General features: G+C 37.0%; 1 protein-coding gene across 3 annotated transcripts in view; it reads left to right on the top strand.

The window, feature by feature from the left end:
• Positions 1 to 19,322, top strand: part of MAST4 (microtubule associated serine/threonine kinase family member 4) — a 797,816-nt gene that overhangs the window by 204,400 nt on the left and 574,094 nt on the right. The window lies entirely within an intron of this gene.

Raw genomic sequence — 19,322 nt, 5'->3', positions numbered from 1 at the left:
TTTATATCACTCACTCTCGTAGGTATTGTGTTAAGAAGCACTTTACAGTTATTATCTCATTTGATCTTCACAACAATCCTAGGAGAAAGGATTTATTAGTATCGTTCTCATTTTATAGCTAAAGAAACTAAAGAAACTCAAGGAAGTAGAGGTTAAGTAACTAGCCCATCCATGGTCACATTGATATTTGTCCGAGGTTAGATTTGAACACAGATCTTCATGACTTCCAACCCTGGGCTCTATTTACTGCTCCACACAAAAATATATATGGAAATGACTGATATAAAAGCGAATAGTAATCAATATCACTTTTTAAAAGTTCTTTCAAGATCTAGGGCTTATTTAGAAAGAGTAAAACCTCTGTATAAGCTAATTTTACAGTATAGGTGAAAATGCTATTCCCCGTAGGGGGGTTTATTTCTTCTCAAGCCACAAGAGTATTTTGTATAATTTACACGTACAGTTATGCCTATGGGGTACCTCTGAGGGACTTCTAAACCCTCCCAGGATTTCTGACAAGGAGTTTGGCCACCAGAGATGATTTGTTGTTGTTGTTGTTCACGGACACTAATGAGGATAGGATAGCCTTACCTATGACATTAAGGGGATTGCTACCTGTGGTGGTAAAGGAAGAAGAACACTATCAAATCATGCATCTTTGAAGTAAAATGTACCTAATTTAAAGGTATATTTCTTTTAAAATTTTTAAATTAATTAATTTAGAATATTTTCCCATGTTTACATGATTCATGTTCTTTCCCTCCCTTCTTCCCTTTCCCCTCCCATAATGGACAAGCAATTCCACTGGTTTTTACATGTATCATTGTTCAAGACCTATTTCTATATTATTAACATTTGCAAAGAGTGATCACTTAAAGTCAACATCCCCAGTCATATCCCCATTGAACCATGTGAATCAATGGTATATTTTCCATCTGTGTTTTTACTCCTACAGTTCTTTCTCTGGATGTGGATAGTGTTCTTTCTCATAAGTCCTTCAGAAATGTCGTGGATCATTGCATTGCTGCTAGTAGAGAAGTCCATCATCTTCGATTGTGCCACAGTGCATCGGTCTCTGTGAATAATGTTCTCCTGGTTCTGCTCCTTTCACTCTGCATCAATTCCTGGAGGTTGTTCTAGTTCACATGGAATTCCTCCAGTTTATTATTCCATTCAGTACAATAGTATTCCATCACCAGCAGATACCACAATTTGTTCAGCCATTCCCCAATCGAAGGGCATCCCCTCATTTTCCATTTTTTTTGCTACCACAAAGAGTATGGCTATAAATATTTTTGCACAAGTCTTTTTCCTTATTATCTCTTTGGGGTATAAACTCAGCAATGGTATGGCTGGTGGTCATTTCTTTTAAAGCCCTTTGCCATAGTTCCAAATTGATTAAGGTATATTTCTAAAAATCTTTAGCATAAGTTTCTTGTTGACCATATCACATTTTTCTGTTTTGCTGTATCATTTTAAAGATGCTATGTATCTACCACCCTTCTCAGGGTCTTTCATCATTTCATGCCTGGGTAATTTCAGTAACTTTCCAGGTGGCCTTAACTGATGCCCTTTTCTTCCCTTCCTTTCTATTCAGCCTGTGTCCATCTGTCAAAATGTAACATTAATGTGATATTTCTTAGATTGCTTCCTTTTTGAGATGATGCTAAATCTTAACTTCTTCTGCAAGACTTCTAATCCCACTCTATTTATTCAGCTTTATTCCTCCCCAACCCCCAAGATGTTACCTTGAGCTCTATCAGAAAATTCTCTTTACTTTTCCACAAATGGGCTGTGTCTGCACTCCCTTGTCCTCTCTTACATCCTTACCCAAAAGGACTAGAGTTAGGAATGGTCTGCATGCCTGTGTGCTTTAGCTGTTGTTGTTCAGTCATGTCACCTCTCCATGACCACAGTTGGAGTTTTCTTGGTTAAGATACTGAACTGGTTTGCCATTTCCTTCTCTAGCTATTTTATAGATGAGGAAACTGAGGCAAAAAGTGTTATATCACTGGCCCAGGGTCCCACAATAAGTGTCTGAGGCTTGATTTATCCTCAGGAAGTTGAGTCTTCCTTATTCCCAGCCCACCATGCTTCCCCACCTAACCACCCCAAGCTGTGGACTTGGTAAATAACAAGCAAGAATCAAGCATCACCCTGACCATTCCCATTTGTCCTTTGGGTCCCAGCTCAGGGCCCCCATTGAAGTCTCACCTTCTCCAGAAAGCCTTCTTTATCATTTTGGATGTCCAGAACCAAAGGCAGGATCTTGGAGTCTTTAGAATTAACCCAAGAAGGTGCAAAAGTCCAACCAAAGACATTAGAGAACTCACTCTTAGAGATGAGTGGATACTGGTGAAGCACTATCAGTTTTTACTTGATATGGAAAAATAGGCAGGGAGGGACACCTGACACCCCTTCAACAAGCCTTCCTATTGGGAAGAGTTTCAATTGGAGGGAAGGAGCAGTGTGTCAGAGTAGGTGGAAAGCCAACCTCTGAATGGGGAAGAACTGAGAGACCTAGAGTTCTGTTTCTGTCATATGTTGTCATATATTGATACTAGACAAGTAATTTGATTTCTCAGTCCTCTAGGCAGCTTAGACTTTTAAACCCTTAACTTCTGTCTTAGAATGAATGCTATGCATTTGTTCTGAGGCAGAAGAGTGGCAAGGACCAGGCAGTAGTGGGTAAGTGACTTGCCCAGGGTCACACAGCTTGGAAATGTCTGAGACCAAATTTGAACCTAGGACCTCCTGGTTTCAGCCCTGGCTTTCTATCCACTGATCCACCTAGCTGCCCCTTTCTAAGATCTTTAAGTCTTTTTTATGTTTTATTTTTAAATTTATTTTAATTTTTAATTTTAAAAATATTTTTCCATGTTTACATATTTCATTTTCTTTCTCTCTCTCCTCCCAGATCAAATAAGCACTTCCATGGGGTTATACAAATGTTGTCATTTGATTTTGATATCTATTTCCATATTATTCATTTTTGCAATAAAACAATAAGACCTTTAAGTCTTGGCATGACAAGACATGACATGACATGACATGAGAAGATGAAATGACATCTACATTGGTAGGGATAGTTTGCTCACCAGAAGGTGAATATTACTTTGCATGTTTTATTTAGTGTTACAGCTTTTACTTAATCCAACACCATATGTGACTAGGACAGAGTCTTAGTTAAGCACTAGGAATATTAAGGCAAAAACAGTCCCTGTCTTCGAGAGTTTCCAATCTAATGGAAGAGACAACTTACAATTATTAAAATTAAGAGATAAAAAGAAAGCCAGCATGATCTTCAAGTCAAATCTGAGGCTGTTTGATTTCATCAGGTCTTCAAGGATGTATTTCGTTGGTTAATATTGCAACATCCTAAGGAATAATTTCCCTTCCAGTAGAATTCTATAGAAGTCCCTACAGTTCTTTTGTTTTAAGGATTAAAGCTGTTGAAGACCTGTTAAAAAGTAGTTAATCAGCTACAGTAATTAATTCATCACAGTATCTGATGACATATGACTTATTTAATATAGACCACTAATGGACTAATACTCCTTAAGAATTTCCCGAGTCCCTTTTTCCCCTTTATTTTTCTTTCTTATCCATTACCCTCTTCTTTTCTCTTACATTTTTCTTACCTTTTATTTATTTGTGTGTTTATTGGTACCTCTCCCTATCCTCCCTTTAGTTTTCCCTCTTTTGAGAACCAGGGTTTGAAAAAGGTAATTAGAATGAATTAAATGGGAGACTGGGCCAGTTAGCAAGGACTAGGTCATGTTAAGTCAACAAGCATTTGTTAAACATTGTGCTAAGTGCTATATGGAGGCATTCTTATAATGACGTGGACTTGAGGATAAGGTTGGGATGGCCCTGCAGAAGTCTGAGTTTAAAGTTACATCCTGAATCTATAAGACCATTCTTAAGAGGAAGGGATAGGTTTAGATAACTTGCAAGAATTATTCTAATTCTGTGATCTAAGGTTGTGTCAGTAGGTTGGAGTAGAAGACTCAGTAGGTAGAGGGCTAGGTAAGTAGAGGGTGAATGGATTGGTTTCAGAGACCCAGTTAAAAGGAAATTGGGATCAGGGACAGAAAATCCAGTCTCTGCAGACCAAAACTGGTGAACTGCTGTGCAAGGTAGGAGCTCGTGGGGATCCTGTGAATAGTTGCTGGGGAACTGGAATATTAAGGTGATAGTGGAACCATTTGCAAGATGGATTTCCTCTTGAGCTGATGAGTTACTGACTTCAACTGCTGACATTATCCGGGATTAGGGATAGGATTGGTTCCAGAGTTAACATTGAAAGATGTGGGAACAAAGGACCCAAGTAGATCATTTTTGTTAACTTCTTCTTATTGTCTTTCTTTCCTCCTGTTCTTCCTTTCCTTTCTCTCTTCTACTCTATCCCCTTTCCTCTAATCATTACTTTCTTCTTTTCTCTCTTTCCCTGGTTTTTTTCCCTCTTTTTTTCCTGTCCCATTTCATCTCCCCCTTCCTTCCAATGGACATAGCATGAAATGGAAAATTTTTAAAGTATATTGAGTTGATATAAATGTATATATGCATATATGTAGATATTTATGGATTCTATATATGTATATTTACATTTTGTATGTTGAATTACATATTTATGTATATATAAAGATTTGCTTATATGTAATAGAAATATGTAATATTTTAAAATATACATGTTTGTGTAAAATTTTTATAAATATATATTTTATACAAATATAATAAATGTTACATATACATTTTAGATAGAAATGTAGAAAAGTAGATAGATAGATATGGATGTTATTTTTTACCTATCATTGGGATTCAATTCTTTTTATTTCCTGGGAGGGACGGGGTCTGGTTTGTTTTCCTCAGTTTTCCAAGCTCTTCAATAACTGATTTTCATTCTTTTAAAAATATTTTAGTCTCAACTCCAGCTTAATCCTGTCCTTAAAATTTTCTCCTATCCACTAAGCGCTGCAAAATGGCAACTCATTCATCTTAACTATGCTGTTTCCAAGCAGATTTGTTTTGCTTTTTTAGGTCATAGCTGTGGTTATTTCTATTAGCCTCTATGCTGGTTTTCTTTAAATGTGAATACGTGCCATGAGTGTAAACATATAACATTTGATCTGAGTTTAAATTTGTACAAGGTAAGGGTATTTTTTAAGAAAGAAATATCAATTCATTTTACTTTTTGTCTCTAAAACCTCAAAGAAGCTAAGTTTCCATTGTCTACCTTTTCTTTATTGTTTCTATTGAGCAACTGATGTTGATGACTTTTAACAAAGGAGGTGGAGTTAGATTGTTCCACAACAATGGCATATGTGACCAGTGTTGATTAAAGTAATTTAGAAAGGAGACCAATTTATACAGGGCATATATATATATACTATGTATTTCAGTGCATCTTTGATCTCACACAGTATTCCCTCTGCTCCAGGGGTTCTTACCTTATACTCTGTGAACCCCTCTGGGTCCATTTAAGTGAGTCTGTGAACGTGGATGGAAAAAAGAAATTATGTCTTTGTTTTAATATAATTTGCTACCTTTGTAATTCCATGTATTTCATGTTATGCATTTAAAAAGATACATCTAAGAAGATTTCACTAGATTACCAAAGAGAACCACAACACACACACACACACACACACACACACACACACACACACACAAAGAATAAGAGCTTTTGCCTTAGCCCAGCATTGTCAAACTCAAATAGAAAATAAGAACCACTAAACAGTGCATCAGGATCTCTGCAGGCCACATATTGACTTAATTTTTAAAAATAATATGGTCTGTGTTTTGTTATGTTTTTATTTATTTCATTAAATGTTTCCCAGTTACATTTTAGTCTGATTCAGGTGAGACTTGAGAGTCTTTTGGGGGTTGCATGTGTGACACATGGGTTCTTGAGCATGTTTGATCCAGGTCCTCCTATAAATCCTATGTAGGGATTTCATGTAATACACCAGGAACTTTCTTCTCTAGCTAGATGATGCCACAGTGAACAGAGGTGGGGGCCTGAAGTCAGGAAGACATGTTCAAATGGAAGCTCAGAAACTTCCTAGCCGTGTGACCCTGGGCAAGTCACTTAACCTTTATTTGCCTCAGTTTCCTCCTCTATAAAATGAAGATACCAAAGCACCAACCTCGCAGGGTTGTTGTGAAATTAGAGGAGATAGAATTTGAAAAATGCCTGGCTTATGGGGCACAAATAGGTACTTAGTAAATTCTTATTATTTAGGAAAGAATTCCTTGTTATCTATTGAATGGATAGTATTGGAGTGTGAAGCCAATTGGAACCCTCTGGTTCACTGGATGTTTGGCCCACTTTGCTTTCTATTCTGTCAGCACACATTTATTATGTACTGAGAATATAAATAAAAGCCAAAAAACTGTGACCCAAGGAGCTTGTTTTCTTCTGTTAAAATTTTTTTTCTTTCCTTTTTTATTAGATAGTATATTCACTTTTTTATTAACATTTTTAAGAAGAGATTTTATTTTTTCTGATTACATGTAATAATTTTTTAACATTTGTTTTCTAAAACTTTGAGTTCTATATTCTTTCCTTTCTTTCCTTCTGTCCCTGAAACAGTAAGCAATTTGATCTAGATTATTATATATGTACGATATTGCAAAACATATTTCCAGATCAATCATGTTGTAGAAGAAAAGGAGCTCACCTTCTAAAGGGAGAGACGACATATAAATAATAATACAAGATATGTACAGAATTATCAGCATAATCTATGAAAGGAGCCATTAGCAAGGGAAAGGACTGAGAGAAGCCTCTGGCAGAAAGTGGGATTTGAACTGAGTCTTAAGGAAGCTGGGGAAGTTAAAAGAGACTGAGATGGAAAAGAAAGAAGAGAGCATTCTAGGCATGGAAGACAAGCAGAGCAAAGAGTCAGGAGGTGGAATGTCCTGTAAAAGAAACATCAAGGAGGTCAGTGACCCTGGATCTTACAGAATATGGAGTGGGGTAGTATATAGGATGACTGGCATGATAGGAGAGGGGCCAGGTTATGAATGGCTTTAAATGGCAAACGGATAATTTACACATCCCAAAACAGAGATCTACTGGAAAGTTCATTGTGTCCAAGGGACTTGCAAAGTTAGATTTTCTCCGTAGGAAAACCACTTTTGTTGAAGCTAAAAAAAGATCAAATGGAGTGAGAAAAATTGATTAAAAGACCATTGCAATAGTCTAAATGAGAGGTGATGAATTCTTTATTAGAGAGGTGGCTTTGTGAATGGAGATAAGGGGATATATACAAAAGATGTCAAGAAGGTAGAAATGGGAAGATTCGATAAAAAACTGAATAAATGAGGTGAGTATGAATGAACAGTCAGAGATGATAACAAGATTGCAATTCTGGGTGACTTTGGGAATAGTGGTCTTCTTGACAAGACAGGAGGAAAGTAGGAAGAGGGAAGGGCTTAAGGGAGGGGGGAGATAATGAATTCTGTCTTGGGTGTGTTAATTTTGAGATGCTAAGGAAACATCCAATTTTAGTTGTCTAAAAGGCAGCTAGTGACACAGTGTTAGGAAGACCAGAGTTTAAATCCAGCCTCAGACACTTCCTAACTGTGTGACTCTTGTGCAAATCATAAACCCTGTTTGTCTTAGTTCCTCATCTGTCAAATGAGCTGGAGAAGGCAATGGCAAGCTACTCTAATATTTCTGCCAAGAAAACTCTAATGCGGTTTTGAAGAGTTAGACACCATGGAAAATGGGCTGAACAACAGCAAAAGGCATTTGGTGAGGAGTGACTAGCTCAGGAGAGAGGATGGCTAGATGTGGAGATCTGTGGGAATGATCTTCATAGAGATGACAATTAAGCACATGAGAACTGACGAGACTAATTAATCAAGTGAGTCTTGAGAGGAGGAAGAGAAGAGTCCCAGAAAAGAGCCCCACAGAATACCCATCTAAGTAGACTCAGAAGGAGTGGTCAGATTGGTAAGAGAACCAGGAGAGAGCTATGTTGCAGAAATCTTGAGTGGGGAGAATATCTAGGAGGAGAAGAGTGTCCTTGAAGAGATGTGGATCAACTAGAAACTGAAAAAGGTGATTAAGATGCAGCCATTGATATCATTGGGAAATTAAGAGAGGCTAGTTTCTGTCATTCTTGTCTGATTACATCTATAGTGTATTTAATAACACAGGTGCTCATGCTACTCCCTTCAGTTCTAATCGGGGACCAGTGATGCTAGCAGAACCCTGGACTCAGTCTTACCTGAAGTTTTCTTAGGACCATTCCAGAGGCAGAGGTAGGAAGGAGAAAGAGAGAGAGAAAGGAGAGGGAGAAAGACAGAAAGACAGAGAGACAGAGAGGGCGTGAGCACATGTATGCATATTCACACACATGCATATGTGTGATGTATGTACATTTACAAATATATGTAAATTATGTAATGCACATTTATAAATATATGTAATTACACATCTTATATATGTATGTCCATCACATACATATATAAGATGTGTATATATACATGTGTGATATCCACGTGTGTATGTGTGTAAGTGTGTATACACACATACTTACAAATAAAATAGCTTCAGAGCTAAAAGAAACCTCCCAGATAATCTAGTTCAACCCTATTTCCCTGGATTTTAAAGTTAGAGAAACTGAAGTCCACATTGAGAAGTGTTTTGCTCAGTCACATGAGTAGTAAGAATTTGGAGGCAGAATAAGAACCCAGGGCCTTTAATTTCAGATCCAATACAATTCAGAGTCAATTGAAAAGTAAATAATACTGTACTGCTCTTTTAAACATTGTCGGTCCCTTTCTGTCTTTGTGTGTGTTCAGTGCTTCTTTTAATGGGGAGTAATGCTCTGATCTCATTTTAAGAAACTTCCCATTTTGTACCACTCTTTTATTAGAAGGATCAATAGAAGATAATGCCACTTTTCTTGGTGAATCCTCTAAATTAAATTTATATATTTATATGGATTTATAAGATTGTTATATTTATATATTTATAAAAAGTCATAAAATTTATATTTTTATATAATTTATATATTTTATTCAATTTATATGTTCATATATTTATAAAATATATTTATAAAATTCACATGTATTTATATAATTACATATATTTATAAATTTTATATGTTTATAAAATTTAGATACCTAAAGTTAAGAAGATGTGTTGCTTAGGATTAAATATATATTACTTTTAGGTTTTTTTAACCCTTACTTTCAGTCTTAGTAACAACTCTAAGACAGAAGGGCCAAGATAGGGCAAACAGGGTTAAGTGAGTTGCCTAGGGTCACATAGCTCAAAATCAGGCTTGGTGTTCCATCCACTGAACCACCTAACTGTCCCTGCTATTACTTGTAAAATCTTGTTTCATTGCTAGTCTTTGTTTTTACCACCTTCATTTCCATAGATATTGAAGGACCTAGTGGTACCTTGGATAGAATGGAGAGAGAGCTGGACCAGAACTTAGGAAGACATGAGTTCAAATATTATTATTTTGATTTATTAACTGTGTGATTTGGGACCAGATACTTAACTACTATTTTGTTTCAATTTCTTAAACTAGAAAATGGGATAATAATAGCACTTATCTCTTAGGGTTGTTGTGAGGATCTAATGAGATGATTTTTGTAAAGGGCTTACTTCGCAGAGTGCCTGGCACATAGTAAGCATTATATAAATGCTCTGTCTCTATCTATCTATCTATCTATCTATCTATCTATCTATCTATCTATCTATCTATCTATCTATCTTCCCTTTCCCTCCTCTCCCTCTTGAAACAAATCATAAAGAAGGGGAAAATGAGCATTGAAAAAGCATTGCATCACTCTGGGCATCTCTTGTCTACCATCCCTTCAAGAGAGGGGAATGGGTTGCTGTCCAGACTCTTTCTCTGGGCCCAGCTTGGTCTGTATAATTCCACCTTATCTGGTTGAATTCCTTTACATTTACATTGCTTTGCATGCCCCCCACCCTTATTTCATTCTGCCTGAGGTCATAGAAGTATTCAGGACTGCTATTACTTGTTAACCTCCTTCAACATCTTTAATTATTTAGGTGATCTGGAGATGATGGCATCAAGGATTATATAGACTTCTTTTGAGTAAACAATTCCAGCAAGAGATCAAGTCCTTATAATAAAGGTCTTGGTAATAGCTAGAATATTGAAATAACAGGAAAATAGATTCAAGGTACAAGTTCCTTAGGATGTTTTCCAAGCAGCATTACTTGTGCTGAACTAAATTTTTAGATCTGATTCACAGTTGAATAAACACATATATAAATACCATGTTTCTAACCAGGGCTGTAGCATTAGTCATCTATTTTTTGGGCTGGTCGATTTATTTATTTTTATTTTAATAAAAACCTTTACCTTCTGTCTTAGAGTCAATTATAGGTATCAATTCCAAGGCAGAAGAGCTAGGCAATTGGGTTTAAGTGACTTGCCCAGGGTCACACAACTAGGAAGTAGCTAAGATCATATTTGAACCAGGATTTATCCACTGAGCTACCTAGCTAGTTGCTTGATTGATTTTTTTAAACCCTTACCAAATTGGTTCTAAGGCAGAAGAGTGGTAAGGGCTAGGCAATGGGGGTTAAATGACTTGCCCAGAGTCACACAACTAGGAAGTGTCTAAGGTCATATTTGAACCCAAGACCTCCTGTCTCTATGCCTAGCTCTCAATCTATTGAGCTACCCAGATGCCCCCCTGGTCTATTTTTTAATGTGGACCCAGTAGTTACCATCAGTTGCTATTTGAGATCCTGTGGGTCAGTGGCCCTCTGCTTAAGGCCATGATATTGTTCTATGGTTATATACGTTGTTCTATTTTTCTTTTCTTTTAGTGAGGAAAGGAATTGACTTTTTTCAAGTCCAATTGACAGATAAAAGTAAGATGGTGCTATCAAAGTTCTAATTTACATATTTCCTCTGAAGGGAGGAAAGAAAATCAATTCTTTTAATAGATCAAACTAGTGTAGCTCCCTTTTTTTTAAGGTGGATGAAATTGTAGTTTGATCTTGTAATGTATTTTTGGATTTATAAGATAATGCTTGGAGGGAATAAGCGTCTGAGATATTTTAATGCAACTCTAATTGAAGTTTGTTTGCAGCACAAAGAATTAATTATGAAATTAAAGATAAAAAAACAGAGTATCTCGCCTATCTCTCTGCTTTAAATACATGGCATTGCTATGTTTCTCATCAGAAGAAAACTGATTGGAGAAGCAATTTTAAAATAACAACACATTTCGGGTGGGATTAACTTTGCATGGAGAATTATTGAGCATGCCAGATCTTGTCGACAATTGACAGTTAAGTGTTTTGCTGAAAATATCATTCTTGGATGATTTGCTGAAATTTAAATTGAATAACATTTGCTGATAAATCGAAATATAGCTTCTGAATTTTGGCATTTTAATTAATTTAGATGTGTGACCATTCACAATAGAGACTGCTTTGCTCTCTTTCAGGCAATTGCATTCAGAGGATTATTCAAATGATACACTTGAGAGTTTGGCTCTGAATAGCAGCTCAGGCTATGGTTTCCCAGCTCTTGGGCTGTGACCCTGGGAAAGGTCATTAAAGCTTTCCGGGTTTTCTTGCTTTTGCTTTAATAAGTAGAATCACAATAGTTTATTTCATTTCTGCCAGGAGAGAGATGGGAAGAAACTCAGTGTCATCTGTGAATTCTTTTCTTTCTTGGGGTCCCCTGTTTGTAAGAATGGTCTTGGAACCCAATCAGCTCCATTGACAGGAGAATATGTGCCATCTTCCATCTTTTTTTAAAGCCCTTTTCTTCTGTTTTAAAGTCATTACTGTGTATTGGATGCAAAGAGGCAGAAGAGTGGTAAGGTCTAGGCAGTGGAGATTAAGTGATTTCTCCAGGGTCACATAGCTGGGAAGTATCTGAGATCATTTTTGAACCCAGGACCTCCTGAATCTAGTTCTGACTCTCAATCCACTGAGCCACCTCCTCCCATTCTCCTTTATAAGCACTCTTGAAAACTTTGGAAAAAATATATTTTAAAAGTCATTAATTGCTACAGATACTTTCCAGATTTAAAAAAACGATTTATGATCCAGTTATCTTCCCAAAGGCACACAAGTGGTGATGTGGAATAGTAAGATAGGGAGGTGGTTAGTTTGAGTTTCATTTGTAAAGTTTCAGAAGTTTCATAAATACTGGCTCTGGGAAGAGAGAAATCTATTCAACCTCTCTGCAACTCTCTGACTCCTAATTCCAGAGAAGGTACCTGCTAGTGTTGATAAAGAGAATTTCTCACATGGAAATTTCTTGTAACAATGAGGTTATAAGGTCCATTCCCTGTCCTATGTTTCAGCACTTTGTCAGATCAGTTGTTTGAAACATATAAAGCATTTTTGTAAGAAAACAAGGCAATTAATGATGCTTCACGACTTAGCCCAGTTAACAAAAATATACTCCTCTATTTGAATTGTTGGGCAACTATGTGGCATGGTGGATGGATTGCCAGGCCTAGAGTCAAGGGGATTTATCTTCCCGAGTTCAAATCTGGCCTCAAACACTTACTAACTAGCTATGTTACACTTAGCCTCAGTTTCCTCACCTGTAAAATGAGCTGGAGAAGAAAGTGGCAAATCACTCCAGTACCTTTGCCAAGAAAATCCCAAATTGGTCATGAAGAGTTGGACTGATTGAAAAACAACTTGAACAACCATTGGACCGTAGTAGTATTTAAACTTAAATAATTGAACTCCAGCAATATTTCATTTTAGGGTTAAATGAGAAGCAACTGGACTTGGCCTTGCAATGGAGAAGGTCTGGACTCAATATGTGCCAGCAAAGTATGCAGGTGATATACCTAGGGGCTAGTGATTTGACCTTTTGGTACCCTAGGTCAGTGGTGTCAAACTCAGATGCAAATGGGGGTCCCCCAAATCATACATAAAGATCCCTGTGAACTACTGACTTTGAAAAACTACATCTTCATATTATCTGTTATATTGTACTCTTATTTTTGTGCATTTACTTTGTTAGATATTTTCCAATTACATTTTCATCTGGTTTTGACTGAAGAGTAGGGAGTGTTGTTGGCCACCTGACACCCCCCACTTTCTATGCCCAGCATCTCTGTCTTAGACAATTCTCTAAAGTTCCAGAGCTGTAGATGTGTTTTTGTGTGAGCATCTTGAGGGCAGGGAACGGTTTTTTGCCTTCCTTTGAATCCTCAGCTCTCTGCACTCTGCCTGTCATGTACTAGGTGCTTAATAAATACTTCTTGACTTGGTGGAGAGGGTTTCCACAGTTCTCCCTTTCCACCATTGTCCCACCTCCCTAAATAAAATCATTTAAAGAGATGTTTGTGGGGATGATGTTGGACTGTATTCATTCACACTCTGTGTCTGAGAACATGTGTTTTACAGGGTACCATAGAAACCATGTGGGACATGATCTGAAATTGGGGATTGACTTTTAATTAGAACATTCTCACCTTCTTGCATTTGTATGGTGAGCCATCCTTGATATGGTCTCATTGTTAATCTTTTCATTAATTCTCAATTCAATGCCCCTAAATTGCACTCTAGGTCCATAATCTGCGAAGGAACTGACAGAAGGACTTCCCCAAGGTTCCTAATTTTATTGTTATAAACTCAAACCCTTCCGGAATGCATTTGAGATAAAGAATGAGGTTATTCTTTTTATGCTTTTTGTAATATCTTTGGTATAGAATATCTCAAAATAATTTCCCCAGCAGTTCCCACATAGGAAAACTTTGGTATTATAGCAGGAAAAAAGATCTGTCTAGTTTTAGTTCCACTTTATTTGATTTTCTTAGGATCATAGCTTTAAGGTGGGAAGGAAACTAAGAGGTCATCTAGTCTAACACCCTTATTTTACAGGGGAGGAAACAAAGGTCCACAGCTAGTGAGGTGGCTTGCCCAGGGTTATTATAGCAATAATAGGGAAGGAAACAGGATCCTGACTCAGATCCTCTAAGAATTAATCGAGAACTCTCTTCCACTGGGCAACTCCACTTCTGTTATGTAGAGAAACAGATTTTGATTTTACCAAACCCAACCCAACCCCCTCCTTCCAAACAATTAGAACTATTCATTAATGAAGTGGGTACTCTCAGAAAGAAGCACGCTCTCTGGGAATGCACCCCATCCCTGCTTTACTAAAGACCAAGTCTGTGAATTAGTTGTAAAAGAGATTCTGAGTTGGTAACATTGGACAGAGCATTGAGCTTGGAGTCAGGAACACCTGAGTTTAGACCCAGCCCAAGGTACTTAGCTGTGTGACTTTGGACAAGCCACTCAAACCTTCATTTTCATCAACTTCTTCATCTGTAAAATAGGAATCATAGTAACACCTACCTTTCAGGGTTGTTAGGATCAAATGAAAAGAATATTGGTAAAAAGTGTTTAGTACAATGCCATAGCACATAGTAGGGAATACATAATTGCCTATTTCCTCCATCTCTGAGATGCTTTTTAATGTAGACTGATTTTGGTGTATCCTTTTTTTGAAGGACTGTCAAGGAAGGTGAATTAATAGGATCCTGAAACTTTTTTACTTTTCTCCCTGACTTTTTCTTTGACCTTGAAGCATTTATTCTTACATATATGAAAAGGAAAGGAGAAATCTGATATCTAATTCATTTGGCTTGTAAAGATATAGCTTTCTTTACGTTCTTAAATAGATTTTCCATGCCTCTTTTTCAATCCTTAAAGTCAGGCCAAATGGTTCTTGGATGGGCACTCATGGTTGTGACTCAGTGTGGAAAACATAGAGGTTGATGACCTGAAAGCAGAGCCTTTTCCTTTCCCCCACAGTTGTAACATATTTCTTCCTTTCATCCAACCATATTTAAAATCTCAGGTTTTGCTTTCTCTTTCAGTGGTCACCGATACTGCTTTCTCTCTATAGCCCCTTGTTCTCCTTAGATTCCATATATGATGTAATTTTTAAAAATGTTATAGAAGAAAAAATATTTTCTCATTTTTTCTAGTACCTCAGTCCATTTCTTAACCACTACACCTTTTTAGCCCCAAAACTCATCTCTCCTGAGTGATTGGTGGTGGGAGGCTTTAAGTGATCTTATAACACCCTCTCCCTTAAAGAGTTTCTAAAAAGTGGAATAATAAGTATGTTAACATAGGCATGTGCTCCTTTAAATTCAGCACAGATTTTTTTTCCCTCCTGAAGTCTGTAGGTTTCGACAGCTTGACTGAATTCTCACTGGTTACTTAAAGGTATTTTTTTCCTGGTTAATACATTTCTCTTTTAATATCACTGTACTGCTTGAGCACAGTCTGGTATTGCTCTATCCCTTAAATGCTTAGCTGGGAATTCTAGCCTGGGCTAGATAATTCTTATGTGAGTCTTTACTGTGCTTCTGTGCTCATGGGGAGCCCTTTTGTTGCATCATTTTGACCATGTAATCAGAAGCAGAAAATGACACATTTTGAGGTAAAATAGTATATAAAATAGTATTAAAGTATGTAAGGCAATCCACTTTTGGCGTCTTTCTTGGGAAAGCAATTGTTGTGAATCATAAGCACTAGATCTACCCACCTTCATGATTATTCATACATCTTCACATCTCTGATTTTCTTGACTATTTAATATCAGGAAACGGAATAACAGTGACTTCTCTGGAATATGCCTTATTAGTATTCCTTTATTTTGACATTTATGGAGGAATGGAAGAAACTACACTATCATATATGCAGTAGATATTGGTAATTATAATAATAAGAGCATTTATATAGGGCTTTAAAGTTCACAAAGTGTTTTAGATATGTTATCTCATTTGATTCTCACAACTCACTACCCATGAGGTAGGTGCTATTATTATTCCCATTTTATACATTAGGAAACAGAATAAGAGAGAGTAAGTGATTTGTTCAGGGTCATAAAACTATTAAATAACTGAACCAAGACTTGAACTCAGGTTTTCTCACCCTTGGCAGTAGTTAGAGCCCAGGGTTGGAGTGAGGAAGACCACCCCCCTAAGTTCAAATCTGTCCTCAAACACTAGTTGTGTGATCTACGCAAGTCACGTAACCCTGTTTTTCCCAGTTTCCTGAAGTGTCAAATGAGCTGGAGAAGGAAACAGCAAACTACTCCAGTATCTTTTTCAAGAAAACCCCAAGTGGGATCATGAAGAGTCAGATAGGACTGAAAGATGACCGAACCTCAACTTCTAATCCTTGGGTTATAGCACTGTCCACTTCTGTTCACCCACCTAATAAACTTTGCTTTAGACTGTTAACATACCTAAAAATACATGAGATCTAACTTTATTAGTGAATGAGGAAATATAGTAAAAATGAATTGGTGATAGAGAGTTGGAATCTTTTTGGAACATGGTAGTGAATGTGGGCTTTGTGGATTGGAGGCAACTTAAAATGTTACTTCTTTATGGTGATAGTGGAGGAAGAGGAGGAGGAAGAGAAGAAAACTGTTCAGCAGGTTCACATGTGACGTTAGGAGAGAGAAAGTCACAGTCTCCAGAAAAGAAGTTGATTTTTAACCTCATACCCCCTTTTCAACTCAAGTCAAGTGTTCAGTTTGGGGAAGAAATTGCTGCTTCAGTAACTTTGAAGGAATTAAAAACTGAATGTTCTTTTCATCTTTTTTTTTTTTTGGTTATAGCTTTACATTTACATGAGAGAATTAAGTCCCCCCTCTTTTTTTTAAAACAAAAACTCTTCACAATATGTTAGCATTTTTGTTTTTTCATACTTAGAGATTTACAACAGTAAAATGGAAAACTTTTCCAAAATGTCCAGATGATCTTAATATTTAAATCACAATGATACAGTAAGCATTCTTTTAATCTTGTTTTTTTAATGAATATAATAAAACATGTATCCATTTCCAGCATCAAAATAGGTAGATGGCATTTGGTATCACTCTAAATGAAAGCAGTGCCAATGAAAGATGCTTTTTTCTCCCTCTATTAGCTTTGAGGGTTTTGTTGATGTTATTGACATGGTCCTGTGATTTCAGATCAAAATCACTTTTGAGGGCTTTATCAATTTTGTACTCCTCCACCTCTTCAGAGGTTGAAAAGTTCTTTACTAGGACTGTAAGTAGGAGGACCAACCAAAACCAAAAGCAAGTTATACTTCTTCCTTCTAAGACTTTATGCTTATTAATGGCTATTTCTATTTTAATGGCTTCTTGAATTTGGCTATATACATTTTTATTTCAATATAACTAATGTCTTTTGTAATCCTATTTATTTTAACTTTATGCACTTAAAAAGCATGATTTGAACAAGTGGTCCAAAGGCTTTCACTAAGTCTTCTAAAGGGTTCTCTGACACAAAAATGGTGAAGAACTCCCGCTTTATGTTCTGCGATTCTGCTCTATTCATCTTTGCCACTTTCTTTTTGACTGTTTTCCTTACAAGAGTTTCAGTTTGATGGGACGGATTGAGAATTTTTCAGTACTATTCAAATCTAGCAATAATGCCCAACCTTCTTGGTCCATTTTTGGAAAGATGTGGTCATAGATTGTATTACTGGAGGGAAACTTAGCAGTTATTGAATCTGATTCCTTCTTATTATAGAGGATAAAATGACTCCCAGACAGATGAAATTCACTTCACCGTGATCGATCACATGAATAGAAAGTAGCAGAAATTGGATTTGAACCAGGACTTCTGATTCCAGATTTATTCTTCTTTCCTACCAGTTTCAGGCTAAAACTTTCCTACTATATCATGACACCACCTTCAATATTTTTTTTCAGTCTATGCTGATAGACTGACTTTTGGATAGGATGATATTTATGATTATCTTGTCGGCTTCAGGGTTCAATTTTAAGAAAAATTTTGCACTCTTTTCCTATATCTTTCCAATCAATATTTCTCTTCTCCCCATATATCCCAAAGTGAAACTTTGCTTGCCACTTGATCAATAAATCAACCATTCAACATTTATTAAGCCTCTCTTATATGTATAGGATGTACAAAAAAACCAAGGCAAAAGACAATTTCTGCCCTTGAGAAACTTAGAATCTAATTGGGGGAGATGACATGTAAACAAATATGTACTAATGCAAACCTTGCATCAGATAAAGAAGATATTAACAGAGGAAAGATATTAGAATTAAGGAGAGTTGGGGAAGGCTTCCAAAAAAAAGATGGGATTTTGTTTGGACCTTAAAGGAAGTTGGGATGATGGGGTCAGCAGACAGAGTGACAGAGGGAGAGTATTCTCCTAGGACTCTTCTGAGAACCTCAAATCTGAGAAATATGTTCAAGCCAATATATTTTTGGATGAGAAAAGCTTGACACCTTGTCTGTGTCAAATATCATTTTTATCTTAACAGGAGTTTTATCTTTCCATTCATATCATAGACTTGGACCTGGGACCTCAGAGTCCATCTAGACTAACCATCCCAATGTCTATAGTGGAAGAATCCATTTCAACACCATTTATTAAATCTCTACTGTGTACCAGGCTCTTTGAGAGTTGATGAGGATTGAAGTGGGTAAATAGACAATGGGGAGATAAGTACTGGGAGAAGGGGAATGATGGAAGAATGCAGGAGTGAGTTAATTAATTGCCAAAACACTTAAAACACAAAGGAATCACACCCACTCCCACAAGTAATGGACAGGGCTTGGGGAATGAATAGTGACCACACTGGGGGAATGGCAGTTGAGACCAACTGTCCTTCTAACTCTAAACAGGGATTAAATTACACTATAGTGGGTCCTCTGGATTGTGGAGAAGGAAACAAAGAGGCAGTTATAAAAACAAGTTTAATGAAGTTAGGAAAAGGGAAATGGGAGAGATATTGACTAATCTAACAAAGAGAACTCAACCAACTGTCAGAATGGGGGTTTGGCTGGTTTCTTTCTAACTCTAGCACAGACAGACAGGCAGGCAGTCTGGCTGGAACAGGAGGGGCTGCTAAGGGGCTTTGGAGACAAGGGGATTCTCATACTACAGGAGATACTGATCCAAGTTGAATCTTTGATAGTAAGGTAACTGGAACAAATCGTTGGTCAGCCAGTAAAATCCACAAGACTAAGGAGAAAGGCCCTCTGCAATTGGTCCACCTAATTGCAATGGCTTAACCTTTCCGCAGCCTAGGCACTTGCTCCTTGTTCTCACCCAAGATCTCCAAAGGTTTCAGGTTACAGACAGTTAGCTAGACCACAGCTGCTAAGCTCCTTCTTCTGGCCTTGACAACTCACTCCAACACCTTCTCTAGCTCCTGATGCATTCTATAAAGCAGGGGTCGGCAACCTTTTTGGACGTGAGAGCCATAAACACCACATTTTTAAAAATGTAATTTCGTGAGAGCCGTACAGTGCTCACAGTG

This window comes from Gracilinanus agilis, chromosome 1 (genome assembly GCF_016433145.1).
Source record: "Gracilinanus agilis isolate LMUSP501 chromosome 1, AgileGrace, whole genome shotgun sequence".
Lineage (NCBI taxonomy): Eukaryota > Metazoa > Chordata > Mammalia > Didelphimorphia > Didelphidae > Gracilinanus > Gracilinanus agilis.
The sequence above is the reverse complement of the archived record's forward strand: the minus strand, read 5'-3'. Positions and strand labels throughout refer to the sequence as shown.